Here is a 14,919-nt window from a genome sequence, read left to right as displayed (position 1 = left end):
TCTGTTTCCTGTCTCAGGTAGCCATCCCACCTATCTGTTTCCTGTCTCAGGTAGCCATCCCACCTATCTGTTTCCTGTCTCAGGTAGCCATCCCACCTATCTGTTTCCTGTCTCAGGTAGCCATCCCACCTATATGTTTCCTGTCTCAGGTAGCCATCCCACCTATCTGTTTCCTGTCTCAGGTAGCCATCCCACCTATCTGTTTCCTGTCTCAGGTAGCCATCCCACCTATCTGTTTCCTGTCTCAGGTAGCCATCCCACCTATCTGTTTCCTGTCTCAGGTAGCCCTCCCACCTATCTGTTTCCTGTCTCAGGTAGCCATCCCACCTATCTGTTTCCTGTCTCAGGTAGCCATCCCACCTATCTGTTTCCTGTCTCAGGTAGCCATCCCACCTATCTGTTTTCTGTCTCAGGTAGCCATCCCACCTATATGTTTCCTGTCTCAGGTAGCCCTCCCACCTATATGTTTCCTGTCTCAGGTAGCCATCCCACCTATATGTTTCCTGTCTCAGGTAGCCATCCCACCTATCTGTTTCCTGTCTCAGGTAGCCATCCCACCTATCTGTTTCCTGTCTCAGGTAGCCATCCCACCTATCTGTTTCCTGTCTCAGGTAGCCATCCCACCTATCTGTTTCCTGTCTCAGGTAGCCATCCCACCTATCTGTTTCCTGTCTCAGGTAGCCATCCCACCTATCTGTTTCCTGTCTCAGGTAGCCATCCCACCTATCTGTTTCCTGTCTCAGGTAGCCATCCCACCTATCTGTTTCCTGTCTCAGGTAGCCATCCCACCTATCTGTTTCCTGTCTCAGGTAGCCACCCCCCCTATATGTTTCCTGTCTCAGGTAGCCATCCCACCTATCTGTTTCCTGTCTCAGGTAGCCATCCCACCTATCTGTTTCCTGTCTCAGGTAGCCATCCCACCTATCTGTTTCCTGTCTCAGGTAGCCATCCCACCTATCTGTTTCCTGTCTCAGGTAGCCCTCCCACCTATATGTTTCCTGTCTCAGGTAGCCATCCCACCTATCTGTTTCCTGTCTCAGGTAGCCCTCCCACCTATATGTTTCCTGTCTCAGGTAGCCATCCCACCTATCTGTTTCCTGTCTCAGGTAGCCATCCCACCTATATGTTTCCTGTCTCAGGTAGCCCTCCCACCTATCTGTTTCCTGTCTCAGGTAGCCATCCCACCTATCTGTTTCCTGTCTCAGGTAGCCATCCCACCTATCTGTTTCCTGTCTCAGGTAGCCATCCCACCTATCTGTTTCCTGTCTCAGGTAGCCATCCCACCTATCTGTTTCCTGTCTCAGGTAGCCATCCCACCTATCTGTTTCCTGTCTCAGGCAGCCATCCCACCTATCTGTTTCCTGTCTCAGGTAGCCCTCCCACCTATCTGTTTCCTGTCTCAGGTAGCCATCCCACCTATATGTTTCCTGTCTCAGGTAGCCATCCCACCTATCTGTTTCCTGTCTCAGGTAGCCATCCCACCTATCTGTTTCCTGTCTCAGGTAGCCATCCCACCTATCTGTTTCCTGTCTCAGGTAGCCCTCCCACCTATCTGTTTCCTGTCTCAGGTAGCCATCCCACCTATCTGTTTCCTGTCTCAGGTAGCCATCCCAGCTATCTGTTTCCTGTCTCAGGTAGCCATCCCACCTATCTGTTTCCTGTCTCAGGTAGCCATCCCACCTATCTGTTTCCTGTCTCAGGTAGCCATCCCACCTATCTGTTTCCTGTCTCAGGTAGCCATCCCACCTATCTGTTTCCTGTCTCAGGTAGCCATCCCACCTATATGTTTCCTGTCTCAGGTAGCCATCCCACCTATCTGTTTCCTGTCTCAGGTAGCCATCCCACCTATCTGTTTCCTGTCTCAGGTAGCCCTCCCACCTATCTGTTTCCTGTCTCAGGTAGCCATCCCACCTATCTGTTTCCTGTCTCAGGTAGCCATCCCACCTATCTGTTTCCTGTCTCAGGTAGCCCTCCCACCTATATGTTTCCTGTCTCAGGTAGCCATCCCACCTATCTGTTTCCTGTCTCAGGTAGCCATCCCACCTATCTGTTTCCTGTCTCAGGTAGCCATCCCACCTATCTGTTTCCTGTCTCAGGTAGCCATCCCACCTATCTGTTTCCTGTCTCAGGTAGCCATCCCACCTATCTGTTTCCTGTCTCAGGTAGCCCAAAGCCAGCATGGATAGAATTCCAGAAAAGCAAGACGAAACAATTCAGGCATTCTTTAATATAAACATTATTTTTTAATTGTTGAAAAAATAGATGTTACAAGCAGTAGACATTTAGAATGAAATGTGGAGTGGAGATTTAAATTTACCCGGTACCTTCAAAATGATTCTGCAATTCGAAAAACACCGTTTCTATCATCATTTGTTGCAATAAAGTTTGTCAAAAGAAAAATCCACCCCTGTCGAACGGATGAAAATGTGGCCGATTGTTAGGAAATGTCTCCTCTAACTCTTACAAATGTAATGTAAATGTAACTCTTCTACAAAAAAATGCTCATATTGCTTTAGTCGAAAAAACCTGAGTCAATAGAAACCTGCCTAGTGACCCCATGTGGATGACATCATGTGGATGACCCCATGTGGATGACTCCATGTGGATGACATCATGTGGATGACCCCATGTGGATGACTCCATGTGGATGACATCATGTGGATGACCCCATGTGGATGACTCCATGTGGATGACATCATGTGGATGACCCATGTGGATGACCCCATGTGGATGACATCATGTGGATGACTCCATGTGGATGACTCCATGTGGATGACCCCATGTGGATGACATCATGTGGATGACCCCATGTGGATGACCCCATGTGGATGACCCCATGTGGATGACCCCATGTGGATGACCCCATGTGGATGACTCCATGTGGATGACCCCATGTGGATGACATCATGTGGATGACTCCATGTGGATGACTCCATGTGGATGACATCATGTGGATGACTCCATGTGGATGACTCCATGTGGATGACTCCATGTGGATGACCCCATGTGGATGACCCCACGTGGATGACCCCATGTGGATGACTCCATGTGGATGACATCATGTGGATGACATCATGTGGATGACCCCACGTGGATGACCCCATGTGGATGACCCCACGTGGATGACCCCACGTGGATGACCCCATGTGGATGACCCCATGTGGATGACCCCATGTGGATGACCCCATGTTGAATGGATATAATGGTGCTGGAGGGGAGGGCTGCTGTTTTACAGGCTCCTAAGCAACTGTGCTATTTTGTTAGTTTTTTTCGTATTGTTTGTAACATAAAGCTGCTGCCACCATCTCTTATGACTGAAAATAGCTTCTGGACATCAGAACAGCCATTACTCACCTCGAACTGGACAAAGATTTTTCTTTAAGGAGTCCGGCGCAAAGGATATAGTGATTTCCTGAGAACAGGCCCAAATCCCTGCCATTAGCGTGAAGAAAAGGCGGAGATACCGAGGGAGAAGGTCGAGGTGCCTTGTTAGGATTCGTAGGCGAGTGAGTAAATCGCCACTACCATCCGTTCTATATGTTCCATTATTCACTCAAAGACTCAGTCATGGACACTCTTACTGACACTTGTGGCTGCCTAGCGTGATGTATTGTTGTCTCTACCTTCTTGCCCTTTGTCTGTGCCCAATCATGTTTATACCATGTTTTGTGCTGCTACCATGTTGTGTTGCTACCATGTTGTTGTCATGTTGTGTTGCTGCCATGCTGTGTTGCTGCCATGCTGTGTTGTTGTCTTAGGTCTCTCTTTATGTAGCGTTGTGGTGTCTCTCTTTATGTAGCGTTGTGGTGTCTCTCTTTATGTAGCGTTGTGGTGTCTCTCTTTATGTAGCGTTGTGGTGTCTCTCTTTATGTAGCGTTGTGGTGTCTCTCTTTATGTAGCGTTGTGGTGTCTCTCTTGTCGTGATGTGTGTTTTGTTCTATATTTTTATTAAAATGTTTTATTTTTAATCCCGACCCCCGTCCGCAGGAGTACCTTTTGGTAGGGCTTCATTTTAAATAACAATTTGTTCTTAATTAAACCTCTACGGGATCGGTGTCCCTCTGCGGGACGGTTGAGCTCACACAGGCTAATGTGATTAGCATGAGGTTGTAAGTAACAAGAACATTTCCCACGACATAGACATATCTAATATGGGCAGAAAGCCAATTTACAGTAGCTAATACAGTGAAATAATACCATGCTATTGTTTGAGGAGAGTGCACAGTTATGAACTTGTAAATGTATTAACCTCTTACATCTAGACGTTCCGCTAGCGGAACACCTGCTCCAATATCCAATGATAGGCGTGGCGCGAATTACAAATTCCTCAAAAATACAAAAACTTCAATTTTTCAAACATATGACTATTTCACAGCATTTTAAAGACAAGACTCTCCTTTATCTAACCACACTGTCCGATTTCAAAAAGGCTTTACAGCGAAAGCAAAACATTAGATTATGTCAGCAGAGTACCAAGCCAGAAATAATCATACACCCATTTTTCAAGCTAGCATATAATGTCACATAAACCCAGAAGACAGCTAAATGCAGCACTAACCTTTGATGATCTTCATCAGATGACAACCCTAGGACATTATGTTATACAATACATGCATGTTTTGTTCAATCAAGTTCATATTTATATCAAAAACAGCTTTTTACATTAGCATGTGACGTTCAGAACTAGCATACCCCCCGCAAACTTCCGGGGAATTTACTAACAATTTACTAAATTACTCACGATAAACGTTCACAAAAAGCATAACAATTATTTTAAGAATTATAGATACAGAACTCCTCTATGCACTCGATATGTCCGATTTTAAAATAGCTTTTTGGTGAAAGCACATTTTGCAATATTCTAAGTACATAGCCCAGCCATCACGGGCTAGCTATTTAGACACCCGGCAAGTTTAGCCTTCACCAAAATCAGATTTACTATAACAAAAATGTTATTACCTTTGTTGTCTTCGTCAGAATGCACTCCCAGGACTGCTACTTCAATAACAAATGTTGGTTTGGTCCCAAATAATCCATCGTTATATCCGAATAGCGGCGTTTTGTTCGTGCGTTCCAGAAACTATCCGAAATGGTAAATCAGGGTCGCGCGCATGGCGCAATTCGTGACAAAAAATGTCTAAATATTCCATTACCGTACTTCGAAGCATGTCAACCGCTGCAATTTATCTCATAAAAAAGCGATAATATTCCGACCGGGAATCTCCTTTTCGGCAAACAGAGGAAAAATCACAAAGACGGGGGCGGCCAGGGCACGCGCCTAAGCCCACAGTCCCTTGATCGGCCACTTGAGAAAGGCGATAATGTGTTTCAGCCTGGGGCTGGGATGACGACATTCAGGTTTTTCCCGGGCTCTGAGCGCCCATGGAAGACGTAGGAAGTGTCACGTTAGAGCAGAGATCCTTTGTAAAAGATAGAGATGGCAAAGAAGTTCAAGAAATGGTCAGACAGGCCACTTCCTGTAAAGGAATCTCACAGGTTTTGACCTGCCATTTGAGTTCTGTTATACTCACAGACACCATTAAAACAGTTTTAGAAACTTTGGAGTGTTTTCTATCCAAAGCCAATAATTATATGCATATTCTAGTTACTGGGCAGGAGTAGTAACCAGATTAAATCGGGTACGTTTTTTATCCAGCCGTGAAAATACTGCCCCCTAGCCATAACAGGTTAATAAACCAATTAGGCACATTTGGGCAGTCTTGATACAACATTTTGAACAGAAATGCAATTGTTCATTGGATCAGTCTAAAACTTTGCACATACACTGCTGCCATCTAGTGGCCAAAAAGCTAAATTGCGCCTGGGCTGGAATAATACATTATGGCCTTTGTCTTGCATTTCAAAGATGGAGCAAAAACAAAAGTTTTTCTTTGTATTATCTTTTACCAGATCTAATGTGTTATTTTCTCCTACGTTCATTTCATATTTCCACAAAGTTCAAAGTGTTTCCTTTCAAATGGCATCAAGAATATGCATATCCTTGCTTCAGGGACTGAGCTACAGGCAGTTAGATTTGGGTATGTCATTTTATGTGAAGATTTAAAAAAGGGTCTGATCCTTTAGCTGACTTGCCTAGTTAAATAAAGGTTAAATAAATATATTGAGGAGTATACCACCTCAGTCACTGGATTCATCAATAAGTGCATCGACGACGTCGTCCCCACAGTGACCGTACCGTACATATCCCAACCAGAAGCCAAGGGTAACAGGCAACATCCGCACCAAGCTAAAGGCTAGAGCTGCCACTTTCAAGGAGCGGGACACTAATCTGGATGCTTTCAAGAAATCCCACTATGCCCTCCGACGAACCATCAAACAGGCAAAGCATCAATACAGGACTAAGATTGAATCGTACGACACCGACTCTGACACTCGTCAGATGTGGCAGGGCTTGAAAACTATTACAGACTACAAAGGGAGTCCCAGCCGCGAGCTGCCCAGTGACGCGACCCTACCAGACAAGCTAAATGCCTTCTATGCTCACTTCAAGGCAAGCAACACTGAAGCATGCATGAGAGCACCAGGTGTTCCGGACGACTGTGTGATCACGCTCTCTGTAGCCGATGTGAGCAATACCTTTAAACAGGTCAACATTCACAAAGCCGCAGGGCCAGATGGATTACCAGGGTGTGTACTCAGAGCATGCACGGACCAACTGGCAAGTGTCTTCACTGACATTTTCAACATGTCCCTGACCGAGTCTGTAATACCCACATGTATCAAGCAGACCACCATAGTCCCTGTGTCCAAGAACACTAAGGTAACCTGCCTAAATGACTACCAACCCGTAGCACTCACATCTGTAGCCATGAAGTGCTTTGAAAGGTTGGTAATGGCTCACATCAACACCATTATCCCAGAAACCCTAGACCCACTCCAATTCGCATACTGCCCCAACAGATCCACAGATGATGCAATCTCTATCGCACTCAACACTGCCCCTTTCCACCTGGACAAAAGGAACACCTATGTGAGAATGCTGTTCATTGACTACAGCTCAGCGTTCAACACCATATTCTAACCCTAACATTAGCCATAACCCTTATTCTAACCTAACCGTAACCTTAGCAAAAGTTGCTCATCAGCAGATAGATGCTCTACAGATGGTCACACTATCAACAAACGAAATAAAGTGTGACCAACTAATTCACTGCCTGGTGAGGTCACAAGGCAGGCTAAAACTCCATCCAATCAAAACACGCTGAAATTTCAGGCGGTCTTTTCAAACAGCTCTTATACTAAAAGGGCATTATGGTCATTTTCACAATTTCACAGTATTATTCCAACCTCATAGTGTGGAAATATAGATAAAACACAGAAAATGACGTTTTGACTGCACTGGGCCTTTAAAGATGACTTACTGATCTGCTATTTACATTTTAGTCATATAGCAGATGCTCTTATCCAGAGCGACTTACAGTAGTGAATGCATACATTTCATACTTTTTTTTCTTTCTTCCCGGTACTGGTCCCCCGTGGGAATCGAACCCACAACCCTGGCGTTGCAAACACCATGCTCTACCAACTGAGCCACACGGGACCATATGTCAGCGTGTGGGGATGTTGCTCCAAATACAGAGTCTGTAACCTGATTCATAACCATTTTAAAGGGCAGCAGTCAGTCAGTTGTAAATACCAGTTTAAATGTCAGCGCAGGCAGCAGTGGTCAGGTCTTTTCTGTGTGAGGGTGGATTTCAACTTTTCTGAGAGGAATAGCAGATTGAAAAACAATTAAGGTTTAGCTTTTGTTAAATGAGTGAGAGAGGAGGAGAGAGGAGGAGAGGGAGAGAGGGAGGAGAGGAGGGAGAGGGGGAGGAGGAGAGGGGAGGAGAGAAGGGAGAGGGGGAGAGGAGGAGAGGGAGAGGAGGAGAGGGAGAGGGAGAGGAGGTGAGGGAGAAGGAGAGAAGGAGAGGGCGAGAGGGAGGAGAGGAGGGAGAGGGAGAGGAGGAGAGGGAGAGGAGGAGAGATGCACTATATATTCACAAGTATGTGGAAACCCCTTCAAACGGGACAGCTGAGTGCTGAAGCACCTGGGGTATGTGGAAACCCCTTCAAACGGGACCGCTGAGTGCTGAAGCACCTGGGGTATGTGGAAACCCCTTCAAACGGGACCGCTGATGCTGAAGCACCTGGAGTATGTGGAAACCCCTTCAAACGGGACCGCTGAGTGCTGAAGCACCTGGGGTATGTGGAAACCCCTTCAAACGGGACCGCTGAGTGCTGAAGCACCTGGGGTATGTGGAAACCCCTTCAAACGGGACCGCTGAGTGCTGAAGCACCTGGGGTATGTGGAAACCCCTTCAAACGGGACCGCTGAGTGCTGAAGCACCTGGGGTATGTGGAAACCCCTTCAAACGGGACCGCTGAGTGCTGAAGCAGCTGGGGTATGTGGAAACCCCTTCAAACGGGACCGCTGAGTGCTGAAGCACCTGGGGTATGTGGAAACCCCTTCAAACGGGACCGCTGAGTGCTGAAGCACCTGGGGTATGTGGAAACCCCTTCAAACGGGACCGCTGAGTGCTGAAGCACCTGGGGTATGTGGAAACCCCTTGAAACGGGACCGCTGAGTGCTGAAGCAGCTGGGGTATGTGGAAACCCCTTCAAACGGGACCGCTGAGTGCTGAAGCACCTGGGGTATGTGGAAACCCCTTCAAACGGGACCGCTGAGTGCTGAAGCACCTGGAGTATGTGGAAACCCCTTCAAACGGGACCGCTGAGCGCTGAAGCACCTGGAGTATGTGGAAACCCCTTCAAACGGGACCGCTGAGCGCTGAAGCACCTGGGGTATGTGGAAACCCCTTCAAACGGGACCGCTGAGTGCTGAAGCACCTGGCGTATGTGGAAACCCCTTCAAACGGGACCGCTGAGTGCTGGAGCACCTGGGGTATGTGGAAACCCCTTCAAACGGGACCGCTGAGTGCTGAAGCACCTGGGGTATGTGGAAACCCCTTCAAACGGGACCGCTGAGTGCTGAAGCACCTGGGGTATGTGGAAACCCCTTCAAACGGGACCGCTGAGCGCTGAAGCACCTGGAGTATGTGGAAACCCCTTCAAACGGGACCGCTGAGCGCTGAAGCACCTGGAGCGGCTTTATTAACTCAATGGATTTTTTTTTTATATGTTGTTTGCAAACTTATAAGTGACACAAATTAATGCCATAATAACATGCAAAACAGGCAACAAGAACAAAAGTGCTAAACAGTTGCGGCTCTGAATGACAGGACACCACATTGGTGCAGCCCTGATATCCTGATATCTATAACTTAAACTGACGCATTTTGATGGGGATTTTTTTACTTAAATTTGACGCACGGGTGCGTCAATAGACTCTGAACGATTAAGCTACAGATATCTGTTTTGTTTGTTGTTGCACTGAGCTGCATCTCAATCGACTACATCCTCAAATGTGTTGCCTTCCGCATCTGCAGTGAAAGGTGGCAGAAATACAGCGGTGTTCGTCAGACCAGGAGACATCCCCAAAAAATCGGTCTTCTCACAAAAATGATCTATAGCATCCGAAACGGTTTGGCCTTCAAAACTATTATGACCCCTCTGTGGAAACACGATGGGGTTCTCCGTTTTGCTCTACGACCCCCACGAGCAACAAGGGGTTTTTCTGACCCCTCTGTGGAAAGGTGAGACTATCATGAACATGTGGATGACCATAAGCCGCACAACACTCGTCTGAAGGCAGAACGGTACCAGTTAAAGAAATGAATGGAAGTACATGTGAAAGCCATTTAGGTTAATATGGTTAAATATGGTTAATATGGTTAAATATGGGTAATATGGTTAATATGGTTAATATGGGTAATATGGTTAAATATGGTTAATATGGGTAATATGGTTAATATGGGTAATATGGGTAATATGGGTAATATGGTTAATATGGTTAATATGGTTAATATGGGTAATATGGTTAATATGGTTAATATGGTTAATATGGTTAAATATGGGTAATATGGTTAATATGGTTAATATGGTTAATATGGTTAATATGGTTAATATGGGTAATATGGTTAATATGGGTAATATGGGTAATATGGGTAATATGGTTAATATGGTTAATATGGTTAATATGGGTAATATGGTTAATATGGTTAATATGGTTAATATGGTTAAATATGGGTAATATGGTTAATATGGTTAATATGGTTAAATATGGGTAATATGGTTAATATGGTTAATATGGTTAATATGGTTAAATATGGGTAATATGGTTAAATATGGTTAATATGGTTAATATGGTTAATATGGTTAATATGGTTAAATATGGGTAATATGGTTAAATATGGGTAATATGGTTAATATGGTTAATATGGTTAAATATGGGTAATATGGTTAAATATGGGTAATATGGTTAATATGGTTAATATGGTTAATATGGTTAAATATGGGTAATATGGGTAATATGGTTAATATGGTTAATATGGTTAAATATGGGTAATATGGTTAAATATGGGTAATATGGTTAATATGGTTAATATGGTTAAATATGGTTAATATGGTTAATATGGTTAATATGGTTAAATATGGGTAATATGGTTAATATGGTTAATATGGTTAATATGGTTAAATATGGGTAATATGGGTAATATGGTTAATATGGTTAATGTGGTTAATATGGTTAAATATGGGTAATATGGTTAAATATGGTTAATATGGTTAAATATGGTTAATATGGTTAATATGGTTAATATGGTTAAATATGGGTAATATGGTTAATATGGTTAATATGGTTAATATGGTTAATATGGTTAAATATGGTTAATATGGTTAATGTGGTTAAATATGGTTAATATGGTTAAATATGGTTAATATGGTTAAATATGGTTAAATATGGTTAATATGGTTAATATGGGTAATATGGTTAAATATGGGTAATGTGGTTAATATGGTTAAATATGGTTAAATATGGGTAATGTGGTTAATATGGTTAAATATGGTTAATATGGTTAATATGGTTAATATGGTTAATATGGTTAAATATGGGTAATATGGTTAATATGGTTAAATATGGTTAATATGGTTAATATGGTTAAATATGGTTAATATGGTTAATATGGGTAATATGGTTAAATATGGTTAATATGGTTAATATGGTTAAATATGGTTAAATATGGTTAATATGGTTAATATGGTTAATATGGTTAATATGGTTAATATGGTTAAATATGGTTAATATGGTTAATATGGTTAATATGGTTAAATATGGTTAATATGGTTAAATATGGTTAATATGGTTAATATGGTTAATGTGGTTAATATGGTTAAATATGGTTAATATGGTTAAATATGGGTAATATGGTTAATATGGGTAATATGGTTAATATGGTTAATGTGGTTAAATATGGTTAATATGGTTAATGTGGTTAATATGGTTAATATGGTTAATATGGTTAATGTGGTTAATATGGTTAATATGGTTAATATGGTTAAATATGGTTAATATGGGTAATATGGGTAATATGGTTAATATGGTTAAATATGGTTAAATATGGTTAATGTGGTTAATATGGTTAAATATGGTTAATATGGTTAATATGGTTAATATGGGTAATATGATTAAATATGGGTAATATGGTTAATATGGTTAATGTGGTTAATGTGGTTAAATATGGTTAAATATGGTTAATATGGTTAATGTGGTTAATATGGTTAATATGGTTAAATATGGGTAATATGATTAAATATGGGTAATATGGTTAATATGGTTAAATATGGTTAATATGGTTAATATGGGTAATATGGTTAAATATGGTTAATATGGTTAATATGGTTAAATATGGTTAAATATGGTTAATATGGTTAATGTGGTTAATATGGTTAATATGGTTAATATGGTTAATATGGTTAAATATGGGTAATATGGTTAAATATGGTTAATATGGTTAAATATGGTTAATATGGTTAATGTGGGTAATATGGGTAATATGGGTAATATGGTTAATATGGTTAATATGGTTAATATGGGTAATATGGTTAATATGGTTAATATGGTTAATATGGTTAAATATGGGTAATATGGTTAATATGGTTAATATGGTTAAATATGGGTAATATGGTTAATATGGTTAATATGGTTAATATGGTTAAATATGGGTAATATGGTTAAATATGGTTAATATGGTTAATATGGTTAATATGGTTAATATGGTTAAATATGGGTAATATGGTTAAATATGGGTAATATGGTTAATATGGTTAATATGGTTAAATATGGGTAATATGGTTAAATATGGGTAATATGGTTAATATGGTTAATATGGTTAATATGGTTAAATATGGGTAATATGGTTAATATGGTTAATATGGTTAAATATGGGTAATATGGTTAAATATGGGTAATATGGTTAATATGGTTAATATGGTTAAATATGGTTAATATGGTTAATATGGTTAATATGGTTAAATATGGGTAATATGGTTAATATGGTTAATATGGTTAATATGGTTAAATATGGGTAATATGGGTAATATGGTTAATATGGTTAATATGGTTAATGTGGTTAATATGGTTAAATATGGGTAATATGGTTAAATATGGTTAATATGGTTAAATATGGTTAATATGGTTAATATGGTTAATATGGTTAAATATGGGTAATATGGTTAATATGGTTAATATGGTTAATATGGTTAATATGGTTAAATATGGTTAATATGGTTAATGTGGTTAAATATGGTTAATATGGTTAAATATGGTTAATATGGTTAAATATGGTTAAATATGGTTAATATGGTTAATATGGGTAATATGGTTAAATATGGGTAATGTGGTTAATATGGTTAAATATGGTTAAATATGGGTAATGTGGTTAATATGGTTAAATATGGTTAATATGGTTAATATGGTTAATATGGTTAATATGGTTAAATATGGGTAATGTGGTTAATATGGTTAAATATGGTTAATATGGTTAATATGGTTAAATATGGTTAATATGGTTAATATGGGTAATATGGTTAAATATGGGTAATGTGGTTAATATGGTTAAATATGGTTAAATATGGTTAATATGGTTAATGTGGTTAATATGGTTAATATGGTTAATATGGTTAAATATGGTTAATATGGTTAATATGGTTAATATGGTTAAATATGGTTAATATGGTTAAATATGGTTAATATGGTTAATGTGGTTAATATGGTTAATGTGGTTAATATGGTTAAATATGGTTAATATGGTTAATATGGGTAATATGGTTAATATGGGTAATATGGTTAATATGGTTAATGTGGTTAAATATGGTTAATATGGTTAATATGGTTAATGTGGTTAATATGGTTAATATGGTTAATATGGTTAATGTGGTTAATATGGTTAATATGGTTAATATGGTTAAATATGGTTAATATGGGTAATATGGGTAATATGGTTAATATGGTTAAATATGGTTAAATATGGTTAATGTGGTTAATATGGTTAAATATGGTTAATATGGTTAATATGGTTAATATGGGTAATATGATTAAATATGGGTAATATGGTTAATATGGTTAATGTGGTTAATGTGGTTAAATATGGTTAAATATGGTTAATATGGTTAATGTGGTTAATATGGTTAATATGGTTAAATATGGGTAATATGATTAAATATGGGTAATATGGGTAATATGGTTAATATGGTTAAATATGGTTAATATGGTTAATATGGGTAATATGGTTAAATATGGTTAATATGGTTAATATGGTTAAATATGGTTAAATATGGTTAATATGGTTAATGTGGTTAATATGGTTAATATGGTTAATATGGTTAATATGGTTAAATATGGGTAATATGGTTAAATATGGTTAATATGGTTAAATATGGTTAATATGGTTAATGTGGTTAAATATGGGTAATATGGTTAATATGGTTAAATATGGTTAATATGGTTAATATGGGTAATATGGTTAATATGGGTAATATGGTTAAATATGGGTAATATGGGTAATATGGTTAAATATGGGTAATATGGGTAATATGGTTAATGTGGTTAAATATGGGTAATATGGTTAATATGGTTAATGTGGTTAAATATGGGTAATATGGTTAAATATGGTTAATATGGTTAATGTGGTTAATATGGTTAATATGGTTAAATATGGTTAAATATGGTTAATATGGTTAATGTGGTTAAATATGGTTAAATATGGTTAATATGGTTAATATGGGTAATATGGTTAAATATGGTTAATATGGTTAATGTGGTTAATATGGTTAATATGGTTAAATATGGTTAAATATGGTTAATATGGTTAATGTGGTTAATATGGTTAATATGGTTAAATATGGGTAATATGGTTAATATGGGTAATATGGTTAAATATGGGTAATATGGTTAAATATGGGTAATATGGGTAATATGGTTAATGTGGTTAAATATGGGTAATATGGTTAATATGGTTAATGTGGTTAAATATGGGTAATATGGGTAATATGGGTAATATGGTTAAATATGGGTAACATGGTTAATATGGGTAATATGGTTAAATATGGGTAATATGGGTAATATGGTTAATATGGTTAAATATGGGTAATATGGTTAATATGATTAAATATGGGTAATATGGTTAATATGGTTAAATATGGGTAATATGGTTAATATGATTAAATATGGGTAATATGGTTAATATGGTTAATATGGTTAATGTGGTTAATATGATTAAATATGGTTAATATGATTAAATATGGTTAATATGATTAAATATGGTTAATATGGTTAATATGATTAAATATGGTTAATATGGTTAATATGATTAAATATGGTTAATATGATTAAATATGGTTAATATGGTTAATATGGTTAATATGGTTAATATGATTAAATATGGTTAATATGATTAAATATGGTTAATATGGTTAATATGATTAAATATGGTTAATATGGTTAAATATGGTTAATATGGT

This window comes from Salmo salar, chromosome ssa19, assembly GCF_905237065.1.
Source record: "Salmo salar chromosome ssa19, Ssal_v3.1, whole genome shotgun sequence".
NCBI classification, from domain to species: domain Eukaryota; kingdom Metazoa; phylum Chordata; class Actinopteri; order Salmoniformes; family Salmonidae; genus Salmo; species Salmo salar.
Note: the sequence above shows the minus strand (reverse complement) of the source record.